The sequence below is a fragment of the Zophobas morio genome, unplaced genomic scaffold (genome assembly GCF_036711695.1).
Source record: "Zophobas morio isolate AGI-343-1 ecotype UQ-CSIRO unplaced genomic scaffold, CSIRO_AGI_Zmor_V1 ptg000026l, whole genome shotgun sequence".
Taxonomy (NCBI): domain Eukaryota; kingdom Metazoa; phylum Arthropoda; class Insecta; order Coleoptera; family Tenebrionidae; genus Zophobas; species Zophobas morio.
This window is the reverse complement of record NW_026972131.1, coordinates 4,179,224-4,191,267: the sequence shown is the minus strand read 5'-3', so window position 1 is coordinate 4,191,267 and position 12,044 is coordinate 4,179,224. Positions and strand designations below refer to the sequence as shown.

At 32.4% G+C, this 12,044-nt stretch overlaps 1 long non-coding RNA gene across 1 annotated transcript; it reads right to left on the bottom strand.

The window, feature by feature from the left end:
* Positions 1-222: 222 nt before the first annotated feature.
* On the bottom strand, positions 223-1,443 carry LOC135136370 (uncharacterized). The gene is made up of 5 exons (XR_010281695.1): positions 1,133-1,443; positions 989-1,077; positions 883-905; positions 762-825; positions 223-705 (listed from the first exon to the last, which is right to left on the bottom strand). It is a non-coding gene; the product is annotated as an uncharacterized LOC135136370 (long non-coding RNA).
* Positions 1,444-12,044: the final 10,601 nt, after the last annotated feature.

The window sequence follows — 12,044 nt, the reverse complement described above, 5'->3', positions numbered from 1 at the left end:
GTAACGACAGATTTTTTTTTAAAAAATCAATATAGGTTTTAAATATTGAATATATATTTATTTTCAATGTTTAATACTTATTTAGTTCAGAACATTTAATAAATGTTCTTCATATGAAAGGGGTATGGATATATAAAAAAACTTGTATGGAATACAATATAATATTTATTAAATACAAAAATACATTGTCACTGGAAATAACAGTGTATTTGAAACGTTGCGGCAATATTTATACATTTAAAAATCATTTGTCCTAGAACCAATTCGTTGAAAATTTGTACCGGGTGATTTTTTTTTAATTTCTGCTTTTTTTTTCAGTTTCACTGCTTATGTCAGCAGTGAAACTGAAACTGCTGGCATAAGCTTCATGGGCAGAAATTTAAAAAATCACCTGATGTGAAACACAATATAAATTTTTTAAACATAAAAATACACTGCCAACTTACAATGAAATAAAAATACATTGTCAATGGAAATAACAATGTTCTGCTACATTTCAATCGTTATACAGAAATATTTATTTAATAATTATTTGCTCTATAACCGATTCATTGAAAAGCGATATAATTAATTAAAATAAAAAAAATCATACCTCATGTTTTTTTCGATGAGAATTCACTCTTGCTTTTGTCTGCGCTTAATGAGGTCCTACCATTTTTTAAATTTCAGCAGTTGTGGCGTTTTTGTGACGTTTCCGTGTGGTACCTACAATTAAATTAACTTACAAATTTCGTAATTTTTAAAAAATCACATAACTTTACATATTGTAGCCTTGTTAATTGTGAGTTCACTAAAAGAGAGCTTATTTTTTCCTTGCCCTGAAAACTTGAAAGCAATTTGGTTCATTATTAATAATTTCTTCAAAATTGCATAGGTACCTACATGTTTTTTTACATCTTCTCTTCCTGAAAAATAAACATTATTATCAGTCTGAAACTAACTAGTATATAAATACTAGGAGTTAATAATAAGAATAATAAATGCTTACCAATTCATTCAATTTCTGCGTATCTCCCGCAATTTCTAACTGGATTTCTTCTTTTTTTTGGTTGCGCCCGGACATTCATCATTTTGTTTCTACATTCATAATGTGCTTATATTCAGGAATATTAAACCTCTTAAATATACTTACGTGTTGAGAAATTGCATTTTCTGCATTGCTTGTAGAAGTGAGGTTATGTAGAATTAGTACTGTTTTCTTGACAAAACGGTATTTACTACACTATTCTGAATTTATCACAGTACCGATAATCACAATTCACAATAGAACAAACACCATGAACTTACAGAAAATACTTTTTGAACCACCAACAACAACAGAAAATATGTATATGTTGCACATTGCGCAAACGCGTTCCAGCAGAGCAAGCGCAAATTTAAGTAAGTTTTACAAAAATGATGAATAAAATTATTATTTTTTGTTCGCAAAAATAAAAAAAATATTACTTTTTAATGAGCAATTAATAGTGTGCAACACGATATTTCGAATAGTGTCAATTTCACAATAGGTGGTATTTTTTCAAATAAATTTTTAATATTGCTCCGATAAAAACCCTATGACATAAATTACCTACAAGTTGTCCCAACATGGTACTTTTTTTTTCATTTTTGTTTTTCGGTATCTTGATAAAAAGACATTTCATAAATATGTAATATATGTTGAAATTCATATATAAATTTATAAATATAAAATGAATATTATATAAATATTTGTAATATCTAATCAACATTTAATATTATATCAATCTTATATAAATATTAGAAAAATATTGCTTGCTACTGGGGAACACTTACATATATGCATTCAGAAACCTATTCGTAATTTGTTAAACAAAGAATTATTATTCTGACCAAGTGAATTTCATGAAATCTTCTAGCAAGTGGTTTATTTAAATAATCATGATTGTTAAATTGTGTTAACACTAGCTGACGATTAAGAAAACCTAACTTGATTGTTCAGAACTTCAGACCACATTGTTTAATCAAATCTACCCGATTTTCAAGGTACCTTTGTTAAAAGTTAAAATTCGCCTTTTTACCGTTTTTTTGTTGGGCCACTTCAGCACAAAAATGAATACGGTTCCGTTCAAACAAGTTCACCTTTTAAAAAACACTAACATTCATGCTGAGTTTGAATTTCAAATTTGAAATTCTTCAAATCCCACAAAAACAATTGTGTCATTTTTATCTTCCGTTCTCAACTACCATGGTCAACTCCATTGACACTTAGGTTCGCTTGTATCAACTACTTGCACAGGATAAAAATAACATGCGCTTTAAAAAAATGGAGTGTGCTGTGCCTGTTATAAATTGTCCATTTAATGAACATAGATCTTGTTTATTTCACAGCACACTTGATTTCGTTTTTTTTTTCTTTTGTTTGAACACCTGATAATGTATTAAGTGCTTAAGTGCAGGTTTCTCCATGCGAGGTCCTGATTTTCGTGAGTAAATTGTGGTGAAATCTATCATTTAATTATTTAATTGTTGCTGGTTACATTACTAATGTCATGTTTTGGCAAATGTGTGGTTTTTCAGCACTTTTGATTGTGTGTAGTAACAGCACTTTTTCATAGTTTACATTCTACCTTATCAAGTTGCTTATCTTTTTTAGCAGAGTTGCTGCTTTTCTTTTGAAGTTTAACTCTTGCTGTTCCCCGTAGAGTGCTTTATATTTTGCAACAACATTTGTTACAATGGTCACAAAATGCACTAAGTGTGATTGATATATTAACACTCGTAATGAACCATATGTCAAGTGTTCTAAATCATGTAAAGGCCATTTCCATATACTTTATTGTGTCAATATTGATATTGACTCTTTTGAGAAACTTAAAAAACAGGGTAAACTTCGGTCCTGGTGTTGCGAATTTTGTAGTTTAATTGTTGATACTCAGTTAGAATCTGGTTCCACTGATAATTCTACATCTTGTTTGGTTAATATGGAAATTTTGACAGGATTGATTGAATCGGCAATTAGACCACTAACTGCTCAAATTTGTGAACTTGAGTCAAAAATTGATAATTTATCTCGTGAAAACGCTAGCCTACATATTGAAGTTCAAAAATTGGTTCCTACCTGACATCGAATAGACTTGACGTTAATAATTTTAATTTTGCTTCTGTCCTCATGATAGATCTGTTGGTCGTTAAAGTAAGCAATGGCCATGGTAATCTTCAAGTTATTACAGTACCTATACCTTCCTCCTGCTCCAAGAACTAGTGCTAAAGACGTTGAAATCTTTTTAGAGTTGCTTGGTGCCTACTGCCTCACTCTTATTGGAGATATTATGATCTTAGGAGATTTTAATATTCCGGCATATGTGGATTACTCAACTCTTAATCACATCAACGATGGAAAAACTGGAGCTCTTGTGAATTTTCTCAAATTGACTGACTTGATTCAATTTAATGATGTTCCTAATGATAACTCTCGTTTTTTGGACTTGGTTATGTCAAATAATAAGTGTGATTTAGTTAGGGCTAATGATTTATTATTACCTGAAGACCGTCATCATCCGAGTCTTGAAATATGTTTTAAATACAGTACACCATCGAATAAAAATAAATTTAGTAATAATAATTGCAAGATGTATAACTTTCGGAAAGCTAACTTTCCTTTACGATATGAACTTTTGTTAACTGAAAATTGGTCAATACTGGAAAGATGTGATAATGTTGATGATGCTTGTCAATTATTATATAACAAACTATAATTGATGAGTTGCATTTAATTGACATTGTGGGGGTAAAACTTACATATAGATATGTCTCTTTCTACATTTTAGTAATTTATGTTCCGCCCAAGTCATCTGTTGATGATTATATCTCATTATTTAATTTGCTCGGTAATCTTGCTGATTTATGGAATGATCGTGTGGTTATCATAGGTGACTTTAACATTGCTGAATATCATATTGGTTTAGAGAACAATATTGTTGGTAATAACAAGTTGTCTGCCCTAAGCACTTTTTTAAATCTTAATAACTATTGTCAGTTTAATACTATTATGAACACTAATAGCAGACTTTTAGATTTGATTCTTTCTAACTATGAGTGCTCTGTTAATGGTTGTCATGATTATCTTTTGCCAGAAGACAGTCATCATCCTTCTCTGGTAATTACCATAGATACTCATCAAGGAAAAAGTAAGATTTTAGGTAATTCTGAAATATTAGTTAAACGGTGGAACTTTCGGAAAGCTGATTATCCCAACCTTTATCACCATCTTGGGCAAATTAATTGGTCGTTTTCAAATGGAGTTAATGATCCGAATACTGCATGTACTTTATTCTACAATAAACTTATTAACATCCTTGATATTTATGTGCCCAAGACTCGTAACATTCGTCATAGCCCCTTCCCGCCTTGGTTCACATTTGACATTATTAATAAAATCAAATTTAAATGGAAACTTTGGTCTAGGTATAAACTAAGTAAAAGTTTAGAGGATCTTTTGAATTTCAAATCTGTACATTCCGAAATAAAACGTGATGTCAAAATTGCCTATCGTGATTACATCTGCGATTTGGAAAATAACATAAAAGCCAATCCTAATAAATTCTGGACACATATAAGCAGACTTAAAAAACAAGGGGGTATACCGTCCCAAATGAATTATAATAACAAGGTACTCTGTAATCCTGCAGATATAGTAAATGCATTTGCAACCCATTTTAGTTCAGGTTACACTGACTGTAAAGCCGCAAATTTGAATGAATTCGTATGTGAGTCTTACAATGATCGTATACAATTCAACACGATAAGTGATGCAGATGTGTTTAAAGCGCTAAAAAAAATTAAGTGTAACTTAACGAGTGGTCACGATAATATTTCGGGTTTTTTATTATCTGATTGTGCTTCGGTGCTTTCTCATCCCTTATCAGTCATCTTTAATTTAATAATAAATTCTGCCATCTTTCCCGATATCTGGAAACATTCTATTATTTCTCCAATTTTTAAGAAAAGGAGTAGAAATACAATTGAGAATTACAGGCCCATTTCGCTAATTTGTAACTTTGCCAAAGTTTTTGAATTTGTTTTACACAAATTTTCGTTATTTAATGTTCGTAGTAAAATATCTGATTGTCAACATGGATTTGTAAGTAACCGTTCCACCATATCTAACCTCTGTGTATTCACACAGTTTGTTTCAGAAAGCTTTGATGCTATGTTTCAGGTTGACGTGACCTATACTGATTTTTCCAAGGCCTTCGACAAACTTACTCATGATGTTTTGCTGGTTAAATTAAGCAATTTTGGGTTTTCTATCTTCATTACTTTCATTGTTAAAATCGTATTTATCCAATAGGACTCAGTGCGTTAAATATAATGGTCATGTGTCAGATAGTATTTCTGTCTTGTCTGGAGTGCCTCAGGGTTCGGTTCTTGGACCTCTTTTGTTCGTGATTTACATAAATGACATCGCAAAGAGTATTAGTTCAAACATTCTTATGTACGCGGATGATTTAAAAATTTTTGGAACTGTTTCGAGTATTAATGACTGCCGGATGTTACAAGATGATCTGCATAAATTTCTATGTTGGAGCAATTCTAACTTTCTCCAGGTAAATTTTGACAAATGCTTTATTATGTCATTTACTAACAAAAATACCCAAACCTTGTATCCCTATGATCTCAATAACACCATTTTGACTAGAGTTGATTCTTTCTGTGATTTGGGAGTCACTTTTGACTCCAAACTCTCTTTTGTAAATCACATAAATAATATATGTGCTCTCAAATCACTCGGTTTTATAGTAAGATGTGGCAGTAGTTTTAGTGACTTTGATTGTTTGAAAATTTTATATCTTGCTTATATGCGATCCAAGCTTGAATATGCAAGTGCTGTTTGGTCTCCATCTTCTCGGATTCATATAGACACATTGGAGAAGATTCAACGACGTTTTTTGAAGTACTTAGCTTTTAGGGCGGATGGTGTTTATCCACCAAGGGGTTCGTCCCATATTACTCTTTTAAATAAGTTTGGGTTTAGAGATTTATATTGCAGACGGACTATTGCATCGTTGAATTTTCTAAAAAAGTTGGTTCATTTTCATATGGATTGTCCGGATCTTTTGAGTCGATTATATTTGCTTGTCCCCAGATTGTCATCTCGTTCTCATGATTGCTTCTATTTACCTACTCCTCGCTTAAACGTTGTAAAACACTCACCTATATACGAGATGTGTGCTTTATACAATTCGGAACAGAATGCATTTGATATATTTAAATAAACAGGTTTTTTCTTTGTATATGTAGCTACATTCAGTTTGTTTAACTTTGCCTTCGCGGGTTCAGCTGTTGGTCATATATTTTGCTGAGGTGGTCAGTAATTGGGCTATTGCCTGTTGACCATCACTGACATAATAATAATAAAAGTTAAAATTCGCCTTTTTACAGTTTTTTTATTGAGCCACTTCAGCACAAAAATGAATACGGTTTCGTTCAAACAAGCTCACTTTTTAAAAAACACTAAAAATTCATGCTGAATTTGAATTTCAAATTTGAAATTCCTCAAATCCCACAAAAACAATTCTGTCATGTTATCTTCCATTCTCACCTACCATGGTCAACTCCACTGACACTTAGCTTCGCTTGTATCAACTACTTACACAGGATAAAAATAACATGCGCTTAAAAAAAATTGGAGTGTGCCCTGCCTGTTAAATTGTCCATTTAATAAACATAGATCTTGTTTATTTCACAGCGCACTCAATTTCGTTTTTTTTTTGAACACCTGATAACGAATCAACAGTTTCATTTATTCATTGTTTCTTGTACCTATGTACAGTGAATTATTTTAATTTTCTTTTAATTATCTCTTGCCGGGCTGGGGGTCCATTCTCCGCTGCTGCAACAAGGAAAATCTAAAATTAAAACAAATTTCTGTTTGCTTTTACATACTTACATTTCTTGCTTGAATAAATTTTTTTCTTCTTCTGATTCGAATCTAATTCTACACTTTAAGACTTGCAGGAACATGATGACTACTTCCCTTGGCCCTTCTTCCGTGTACGCCTCCCTTCGTACATGGAAGGGCTCGATACCGGGAATGCCTACTCTGCCATCTTGCGTCATAACTTGTATCAGGGTAAACTCATCCGACCCGACGCCCCGCAATTCAACATTAAAGATCATCCTGCGTTTCCGCTTTAATGCCAACTGAAATAATTTGAGTTCTTTTAAAATGGATTTTCTTACACCAAAAACTTTTTCTTCCATTTTTTGCTGTCTACAGAGCATGGAAGCACTTTTCGAAGAACAAACCAAAACGCAGGTAAAGAAGAGTACCGATTAGCTGTGAAGGCGAGAGAGGTAGATAATGATTGCGTCCCATATACTACCGTTACAATGCACTGTCTGGGGTAGGACGTATAATTGGTGCCAGAACTAAAAAAATTCTTTATGTAGGAGTCAAAAACAAACTTTGTAGTTTCTGTAAAATCTATATGAAACAGAAAAAAGAAATTCCAACACATAACTGTTTTAAAAACTAGGAGCAAACATCTATGTCCATGGAAGTTTCAGAGGGATTTACTTTAGATACTTTATAGGAGAATTATAGGCGACGAGGATAGTAGCGTATTAAAAAAAGTTCGGGCTGCAAAACCAAATGATGCATATTATATATTTTATAGAAAAAATTGAATGTAGAAATCACATAGTTCGTAATTATTGTTCCAAAATTAGAGAAATAGTTAAAACAACGAAAGCAGATATCACTATTAAAAATGTTTTTAAAAATAGTATTCTAAAATTTAGAACAGCTATTATAAGTGCTATTAAATTTAGCAAAAATGAGCCTCTTCCTTCTTTTCCAGCATATATTTGGCAATCACGAACAATGTGCAAGTTATTTTTGTTATAAAAGTGGACAGTCAAATGATATTTTATTTTCTACTTTCGCAAATGGTGTTTTATACGAACCTTACAAACAAGTTTTAAATAGAGTTGCAACTTTGTCGTCTAGTTTACTTTTTGATATTGAGAACAATGCTGCGGAATGCTACAATTGTGTCGTTAATAAATTTGTGGGAGGAAAAAGAATAAGTTTTTCTGCATGAGGATCGTATCAAGGGCGATGCTTTGCTGCGGCAATAAGTTATAATAATAAGGGTACGTTCCTAATTCCGTTATTAAAAAAAAAAAAATTTGGGGAGGCCAATGTTAGTATACGAAGGCGTTTGCGGAAAAAAATTGAAAAAATAAAAACGATTAATAAAACTAAAACCTCTATTAAAAAATTGCGTATTCGAAGTGCGGATTCCGGCAAAAATAATATCGTCGACGATGAACAAACGAAAACTGCAGATATATTACCTGAAGCGTATGAAAGAAAAAAATCGGATTTATTGATAAAGCTCTCACAGAGTAACGTAAACGCTATTGAAAAAGGTACTTGTGGTCAGCGAATGTGTAGGGAATGGAGTAAAGAAAGGACAAAATGAGAGACGGAATAACACCGCAAATACCGTTAAAAGTATTGTGTATTCCGATAAAACTTTATGAAAAAAGTCTATACAATTTGGTATTGACAATGAAGAAAAGCCAAAGAAAAATTTGAAGCTTTAACAAATTTGAAAAAAAAAATTTAGGAGCTTCTCCAGATGGGTTAATAAATTCTAATTCAATTGCAGAGATTAAATGTTCATATGCGGCTTGCAGTAAAAATATTTTATTCTATTTTAGAACCATAATCTTATTTATAAGCACCCAAATGCGGGCTTAAATTGGTCTTTTTAGCACAAATCTGTCAAAAATTGCTAAGCAACAATTGATTGTTCATTTACACTAATCAATTAATTATTCAAACACGCTTCGATATTCAACGTTTTTCTTAAGTTGGAAAAATAATATTTTATCAAATCATTACCTGACCGACTTCAAATTCTTCTAAACTTTCGTTTGAATAAAGGTTTTCCGCTTCTTTAATTTACATTTTGAAAAACGAATTATCAAATAATCAACGTGGTATCCATAACAACATCAAAATAATAGCCAGCTATGTATTAAAATTCGCATCGGCACAATTCACACAGTCTTGCCGAAAATACTCAATATTTCGTTACAAGTAGTTAGAAACTAAAATAGAATAAAACGTTGTATGTACCACGTGCATAATTGTCGATTGTGGCACTCGGGAAATTAAAAGCCCTCCTTCGTCGGGCTTTAAACATTCCCTCGTGCCACAATCTCCCTGATTATGCCCTTAATACATAAATAACTAAAAGAGCTATTAAAAATAAAATCATTAATTATTGTTCAATAAATGCAGATAATACAATTAGTTTGAACCCGAACCACAACAAATGTATCAGGTCTAACAGGGTCCACTGCATATAACTAAAAGAAAATGGTGTTATTTTATCATCTACACTAACGTAGATTTAGAATATTTTTTGGTTTAAAGAGATGATGAGTTCTGGAATAAACATTTGGTAAATGCATTAGAAAATTTTTATTGAAATGCCATGCTACCAGAAATTGTTGACTCGTGGTGGAGTCGAAATTAGCAACTCCGAACTATATATATTGAAAAAAGATTTATAGACAAATGTTAAGTTTTTTTGGCAATAAGTGTAAAATGTTGAATTTTATGCTTTGAAGGGGTCTTTGCTTTTTTGTTATTATTTTTATTTTATTAATATGATTTTATTGATGATGATATTTTCCTGTCATTGTTTAATATTTAAATGCAGTGTATAGAGGGAGGGATGTCAGCACTCTGTTTACCAAACTCACAAAACGCAAAGCGATTACACCTTTTTGCTATCTATAAATTTCTGCTTGAAAATTCTTTGGTATCATAAAATGTATCTCTCCCTTTCGTACTGTCGGAGCCAACGTACCTATACTCAATATTCGGCGCTGGATTAAAAAACCGACCATGTCAGCCAGTTTGTATGTAGGTATGTATAATCGTCTACTCGTTTCCATTTGTGCAGTATAAGTACTCCTCTCTTAGGAATTGTAGTACTTTAGAGCTGCAATTTTATTTGCTTTACTGCACATATTGTCATAGACATATCCTAAATTCCTAATATAGCTTGAATAAATGTATTCCAAAAATAAAATTCCATTTAATTAATATCATTCATTTAATTAAAAGGGGGAACCAAATCAAAACAACAACGTAGAAATGGCATCATATTTCTGTAAAAATTTTACTCACCTTTATCCTTCTTAATGCTATTGTCAGGTACTTCAAAGCGTGGTCAAATAAGCTTAAGATATTTAAAAGGTGCTCTATTGTGTGGGCCATAAATTACAGCTTACCGCCTCAGCTAATATTTTGGGTTGCCTAACTTACCAAAATTTGCCCCAAATGCATTGCAGTTTTTTTACAATAACTAAAAGAAGTAAAATTTTAACAGAAAACGAAAAATGGCGCCTAAAGTAGAAAAAAATTCTCTATCACCTCGATATTTTTTAAAAGCGTACCGAGTTATAGTTTTCGCTAAAAATCCGCTCGGGTTTTACGCACTTTATTTTTTATTTTAAAAACTGCTACGTTTTTAAAAAAATACAAGACTCTTCCTTAAAGATTTTTATGTCATGAGCACGCACATGTATCGCCCCTCTCTTCAACTGTTAAAATGAATGCGTAAAATGGGTTGGCGTTTTGCCTTATTTTGGCATCTTTTAATGACCGTGTGGCGGAGCCTTAAGGCTCCTCCTTACAGTCATTAAAATCTGCCGAAATACGGCAAAACGCCACTTCCAATATCATCCTTACTATAGCACTTGAAGACTTGTGCGACATATCTACTTGTTCGTGATACAAAAATCTTCATGGAAATAGTTTTTATATTGCATTAAAGGCTTTCGTTTTTTTAATAAATAATAAAAACAGAAAAACTTATTTTTCTCTTTGAGCCAAAACTATAACGTATTTTGGCTTAAAAAAATCTGACAGTGTAGATAATATTATTGCTCACTTGGGACTAATAATTATTTTTTCGTTAAACTATCCATTTTTTAGTTATTGTTGATTAAAGCAAGACCTAAAAAGGGCATTTTTTCTAAATGTAGGCAACCAAACATTTTCTTTCGTCAAGAACGAGCCAAGAAAGTGTATGATTTACGATAGGGGTTGGCCACTATTGAGAGATTAGACGGATTTAAAACCCTTGTTGAGAAAATATGCAAATGAGGTGACCGTAGTGTGTTCTACCTGAAGGTTGTGGAATCGTACAATTATGTAGGAGTATTATATTAATCTAATTTCAGAATAACAAATAAATAACCGAGTTTGGATTTTTTACAAAACTGCCTAACTTGTTTCAACAGCTATAATTGCTGCTGATCCCAAATGTGAAATAACTTAAACAAATTTTAAAATTATCACTGAAAAAGAAAAGAATAGAACAACTTTTTCCAAAGCACACTATGAAGATTCTTTATACATATTATAGCCTCTTCTAAATTTAAAAATGTATGTACATTTTTTTGACTGAGATAGAATATAATAAATATAATGATATAAAAATAAATAATGGTCCGTAAATCATAAATCTTTTTTTATTATAGGACGAAGTTGCTGATTTCGACTCCATCGTGAATCAATAATTTCTGGGAGCATGACTTTTAAATAAAATTTTTCCAAATAATTTTCCATTTCCAGGGGTTACAGAAATTTCTATCTCAGTCTACATTTTTAAATTTAGAGGAACTTATAATATAAAGATATAAAGATAAGTAATTCAGTACATACGCACGATTAGTTCCAAATAACTATAGGTAAGCAGAGAAAAATGTTGTGCCTCGGTGGGATTCGAACCCACGTCTCCAAGCATTCCGGGCTGGTATGCTGACCGCTACACCACAAGACAACTTATCTTTGCTCTGCTTACCCATGTGTTATTGTGCCGCTACAGTACTCCCCCCCCAGCGACACAGCGCGCGGTCGTGCTGGGGTGCGAAGGAGATAGATGCTGGCGTCGCCCCTACCACTCTTACGGTCGTTGTTCGAACCCTGGCGGTGCTGCGGACCCCGAACACAGCGGGCACAGGGCGGTGGCAGAAGGATGTTGCGTGCGCGT